This window comes from Pteropus vampyrus, unplaced genomic scaffold (genome assembly GCF_000151845.1).
Source record: "Pteropus vampyrus isolate Shadow unplaced genomic scaffold, Pvam_2.0 Scaffold84, whole genome shotgun sequence".
Taxonomy (NCBI): Eukaryota; Metazoa; Chordata; class Mammalia; order Chiroptera; family Pteropodidae; genus Pteropus; species Pteropus vampyrus.
Window position 1 is genome coordinate 5,035,367 of NW_011888865.1, and position 6,487 is coordinate 5,041,853.

Here is a 6,487-nt window from a genome sequence, read left to right on the forward strand (position 1 = left end):
GATGCTTGGTTTCAGACTTCTAGCCTCCCTCACTGAGAGAATACATTTGTTATTTTATGCCACCCAATTTCTGGTACTTTTTAATGGCAACCTCTAGGAAACTATCCTTATCTCTGGTGGCAGCATGGCATAAAATATAGGTAGAAGGCATGACGTACACGTAGAGGGCCAGGCTTTGGAATTTCACATGGCTGTGGCATCTAATGATTGTGGTAACATTAGTGATTATAAAAATTATTCCATCACGCTGCTTTTTGGGTTAGTCCTAGAGATCACATATAAGTACAAACAGAAGTTAAAATCTATTAACATGTAATTAAGAATATGTGTTGAAAATAGAATGCTTCAATGACAACTATAAAGGAATCTATTGTCTTTCATATGAAGACAAAATCTAGGATCTGATTGGGAAGATTATAGACTGAAATACCAATTAAATGCTTAATTCCAATAGGTCTCTTACACTAATATACAGTTGAAGTAGCAGCAGGAACTTGAGACATGCAATTGTTACATGCGCACATTCTCGAATGAGGCCAAGAACTCTGAACCTCAGTGTTTCCTTGGATGTCTTTGTCCTTGTAGACAACATCCTCCCAAATCTGTATCTCACATTATCTATAGGCCCATCCTTGACATTGATAGTTAACTTGGTTTGATAATTGAGGTCTGGATGCAATTGTAGCCTTTGGTTAATGAGGTCTTAATGCCAGAAGTTTCATGTCATACTATAGAGAAAGGTATCTGAAAGTTCCCAGAAATGAGAATATTGGATGTATTTATTATAAAGAATTTGCTCAACTATTCATAAACTATACTTTCTGTGAATAAGAGAAGCCATGCCCTTCATTTAAAAAGTCAGAAATATATACTTCAGGGAGTACCAACATCACTAAAGAAATCTCTGGTAGTTCTCCACTGTAGGTCAGAAATACAGTGAGAAAGAAGGTGAAAAGGTATGCTTAATAGAACCACATTTCATGATTTCAATGGGAAAAAAATGGAATATCAAATGATAGAGTTGGATAGCATTACTTAAATACCATAGACAAGGTAGAAGCAAATAATAAAATAAGCTAAAAGGATTCCATGGGAACTAGACTGTTTTGACACACAGATTTATGACAATGACTAATGGAGCTAGGATCCTTAAAAAATAAATGGACAGCAAAACATGGTTCTGCTTGACATATGTAGGTAGAAATTCTAGATTTTCTGTTCAGAAAGAGTATAGCTAATATCATGGGGATTAATACACTTCTGTCTTATGTCCAGGCATACGTCAGTTCACAGACCTCATGCTAAAGAAAGAGGCTAAGTCCCTTTAAGGAAGCATCCTGCAATATAGCTACAGGATTAAGCTATGAATCTTTACCTAAGACTTTCCAAAATGGAGATACTACATTACCAAGCTGGTGAAAGAAAATCCCCAGACATCCCTGGAGTTACTCAATATTGACTCTTCTTTCATGCTTATCCTCAAAGACCCTAAATACCACAAGCCATGAGTTAATATAGTCTAGTGACAAGTTGATCCAAGCAAGTCCAACAAGGCTTTAGTAGAACCATGGATGAATCCTCTGATTATTTATCCAATCCAAGAAAGTGTAGTAGGGGATGGATATAGTTATTTACTGGCAGAATCTCTCTACTTGTCACCAAACCTCATAGAGAGGTTGGGAAGAATATAAAATTATTATTATGGTGAGATGGGTATGAAAGTGCTCTATATGAATGCTCAGCCAAGATGGTACAATAAAAGCAGTACTACATCTCTTGGAATAATTGCTGAGACTACTGCTGGTAAATTGAGAAATGTGATGATTCTTACTGTATCCACATTTAAGTTGCCTGTTTGACCATTGAAAAACCAAAAAAGGTATGAAAAATAATAGTACAAAATAAAAAAAATTATCCAGATGTTGGTATAAATTTTATCTGGTTCCAGTAACTTTACTGGAGAAATCAATACAGTTCCTGGCATAAAGTATATAGATATTGATTAAGAATATGCATTTATTTTTTGTTTCTCATTACAAACAGGGATAAATAATAAGTTGAATATATACAGAAAATCCAAACATAGTTTTAGACTTTTTAATCAGAACTATCATCCTGGTTTCTATCCTGCTATATCTTACATTGTTATCCCAGAGAATATGCTGATCCATTTAAGAAATCAGACAGAAAGACATGGTTCCATAGTGTAGCAGTTAGCATGTCTGCTTTATACACAGAAGGTCTTGGGTTCACGTCCCAGTGGAGCCACGCAGGGTCCATGGTCTATGGCCATGCCACCCTGAACAAGCCTGATGTCTGATCTCAGAAGCTAAGCAGGGTCGGGCCTGGTTACTACTTGGATGGGATACCACCTAGGAAGACCAGGTGCTGTAGGAATAAATAATAATAAATAATAACTTAAAAAATAAAAATAGATAAATAAAAAATCAGACAGAAACCACAACTTTCAACATGATTGTGACTCAGGAATAAACTTTATTAAATCATGATATGAAATACACATTCTCAAAGGTCAATTTTGAAAAGCTATTTGCTTTAACACCAAGTCATTTTGATCAAGAGGTCTAGCTAATATTGTAACATCATAACGACAGTGACTCCAAATGAATTCATTTATTTCAAATATAAACTATAGAGCGCCAGAAACTTTTGTAGTTTAAAAATTCTGAGCAATCAGAGCCCAAAAGCTAAAGACATCTTTGACTTATATGTTGATTGCAGCCTTGTGAGAGTTGAAGCAGACGACCCAGCTAAGACATATCTGGAACCCTGATCCATGGAAATTGCGAGATAATAAATGTGTTGCTTTAAGTTCCTAAATTTGTAATAATTTGTTATGCAGCAACAGAAAACTACTAATAGACCTTAGTACTAGAAATGAAATGCTATGGCAACAAAGATCTAAAAATGTCAGTGATTTTGGAACTGAACAATGGACTAAGGCCGGAAGAATTTTGAGGATCATGATAGAAACCCCAAATTGCTTTAAACAGGTTTTTAGTAGAAATTTAGACTTAGAGGAAGTTGCAGTTGAGGATTCAAAAAGAAGTGAGGAATAGATTACTGGAAACTTAAGGAATTGGGAGTCCTTGTTACACAGTGGCACAAAGCTTAGCAAAATTATCTCCTGCAGTTATGTGAAAATCAGAATGTTTAAGTGATAATAAGTTTGTTATATAGCTAAGGAGATTTCCAAGAGAGTTGTTGAAGGTGATAACTGATTTCTTCTTGATGCTTATAGTAAAATGAGAAAGGACAGAGATAAATGTTCCTTAATCAAAAAGGAAACAGGAGTCTATAATTTTGAAAATTCATAATCTTTCCAGATGGAAAAAGAAAATGCCAGCATTAAGAGATTCATTGTCAGGAAAGCACACTCTAGAGAAAAGGCCAGGATGTTAACTGCACAACATTTTAACACCTCAAAGATAAAAAGGTCAGCATGTTCAGTCACATAAAGGGCTCTTTTATAAGAGTAAAAGTATATCTCATAGATCCTCTCAGTCAAACTATAGGGCCTCTAGGATGCTTAAGGGCATTGTCCTTCAACCATCTCAGCAGGAATTAAAATAGAGATGTTACCTAAAATAATCTGTGGGTGTGGCTTTTGCCTAAAGGAGTAAACCTCAATAAAATCCATGGGAGATATACAAAATTTTTGAGAAATTTACTACAGCAAACACTGCCAGTTTGGACTGAAAAGGTTAGAAAGGGTACAAAATTAAAGGACTGTAAAACCCTCAAATTCTACTGGAAGTAGTCAAGCTGATAAAATTTCTCTGCAAACACATGCTCTTTCAGTGTAAAAGGGAGCACGACTCAAAGAGCACAATCAAGAGCCCAAACTGTAGAACTGAAAGCTTTCCTAGGCTTTGAAATCTAACCAAAAACTATGTCTAGAGTATGCCTGGCTGGATGTCAAAAGTGCTATAAACCAGTGACTCCTTTTTACCATTTCTTTCCTCCCTATTTGAATCAGAAAAACTATAGCTAATATCTCATGCCTGTCCCACTTTATATGTAGAGTGTGTTTGAGAAAGATAACTTTTTCTGTAGTTTCACAGGTCTGCACGTGAAGAGGAATTATACCCTAAGAGGTATAATTAATGCTTATATGCAGAAGCCTCATCTGCACCTGCACCTGATTCATATGATCAGATCATGGGCTTTGAACAAATACTGTAAGGAGGTAAGACTGTCAGAGACTTTGGCAGGGGTAAATGTATTTTGCATGTGAGAGGGTTGTGGACCATTGGGGGCTAGATGGTAGACCGTGGCAGACAGCTTCTATGGTTACTTACAATAGCTCCCACCTCTTGGTGTTCACATCTTTGTTTTTCTGGTTCTGAGATATAGGGGGCCATATGCAAGGACTGGGGAGAAGCATCTAAAAGTTAGGAACACCCCCAGCTTAATCAAGTGATGGCCAGAGGGGAGAGAGGTGGCGGGGGTGATGGGGAAGGGACTACGGAAAATGGTAAAGGGTTAAAGAAGTACAAATTAATAGTTGATAGAGGGTCACAGGGATAGGGAGCATGGCATAGGGAATGCAGACAGCAGTAAGGTAATGACTATGTGTAGAGCCAGAAAGAAGATGGAGTAATCAGGAGGATTGTTTCATAAACTACATAAATGTCTAACCAATGAACTGTATACTTAAAACAGAAAAAAAAAAAAAAAAGTAAAAAAAACAAACAAAACAAAACCAGCCCCAGCTTGACATCTGAGAAAAAAATGAAGATCCCAGATTACAGTCACGTGGAATGGAATTTTGTAAACCAGCTGAAAAAAACTGGAGATTAATTATCCTAAATAACATTCAGATAAGAGCCCAGGCTGGCCACCATCTTGATTTTGACATCATGAAACCCAGAGCAATGAAACTAGCTGACCTACCAGACTTTTCACCTACAGAAGAGTGAGATGATACTTTTGTGCTTTTTAAGCCATTAAGTTTGTGATTTTTTTTTTTATGGCAGCAATAAAAAACCCAAACAACAGTGTATAGATAAGAAGAAAGAGGGGGTAGGGTCTTAAATTCTGGTATAAAATAAAATAAAATTCACATATAGTATACTGATAAATCAATAAGTGCCACAAACCTTATTATCTAGATATGTGGAAATAAATGTCAGAAAAAATAGTAAAAGTATTAAAAATGCTTGTCTCTAAAGATCAGAACTGGGCTGACAGGAAGGTCTGTCTAGGGTTGAGGATAGCTATTTGTTGTTAGACTTTAAGTATTATTTGACTTTAATATGAATGTGTACATATCACATTAATAACTTTTTGGAAAAATGTTAATAAGGCTATCTCTAAGTATTGCAGATAATGTTTTTCATTTTAGAAATATTTTTATATATTTTCAACTTTTTGAAAATAATTATTACTTAGATAATCAGTAAAAAAGTTTAACATTTTCTAGTGCTCATAAAGTCAGAACCATACTTTAAAATGATATAAAAATATTTATTTCTGTATGACTGTAGTATAAATTTCATATGAATATATTTTGATATCTTCCCTTTTCTAGAATATCTGATAATATCATCCAGTACCTACATAGGTAGAATGGTAATTTCTCAATAAATATTCATTACCATCATTATTTGAAGCACTCTCATGTACAATTAAAACTTCTTGTGAATTATAGTTCTTTCAAGTATTACTTCTTTAAGGTAATCTTCATATTTTGCCTACTATCTTTTACTATTGGCATGTTTAATTTATCAGGCTGAGACTATTCATTTGCATGAGGAAAGTTAGGGGCAGAAAGGTGAAACAAACATGGGGAGATCACACTATAGTTAATCAGTTGCTAAGTTGAGATACAAACCCAAATAATCTGCCTGCTATACTAGAGGTCTTTTTGGTATATCATATGAAATATCCTTTTATTCAGAATGTGTATCATTACTATATTACATTTTATTTTAATAATGAACTATATAAAAATAGTTGGAAATAAGGTCAATTCTTACATTATGGTGCTGGTATTTCCATACACCACTTGTCATAAATTATATAGTCAAGTCAGCAAAAATGATAACTGTGGCAATATCTCCTTCCATTCTTCAAATATTTCAATCCTGGATCCATTAATTATAGTGATTTTTTACTGCAGGCTGTAAACTGGCAAACTATCAAGAATACTAAAGTCAGATTATTTTTTCTTGGCTGTTTTTTTACTTCATTTCCTCATTTCTTTTTTTTATGAGATTGGTTTATGCTATTTGATTTCTCATTAAATTTTATATTTGTGAGTTTATTTTATGATTTCACAGATATGCCAAGACTCCCTTGCTGCAAGTGATAGTAAAAAGATGGATAACTTCAAGGAGACCATTTATTTGATTAAAAATTGTGTCTATATGCTTTTCTACCAAGAACATTCTGCTTTATTTATTGTTTTAAGAATAACCTAAGATTTTTATGCTCTAAATTCTGTTTGAGTTTCTTTTAAACA

General features: G+C 34.5%; 1 pseudogene; it reads left to right on the top strand.

The window, feature by feature from the left end:
- Positions 1-2,281: 2,281 nt before the first annotated feature.
- On the top strand, positions 2,282-2,397 carry LOC111742004 (annotated as a pseudogene).
- The last annotated feature ends 4,090 nt before the right edge of the window (positions 2,398-6,487 follow it).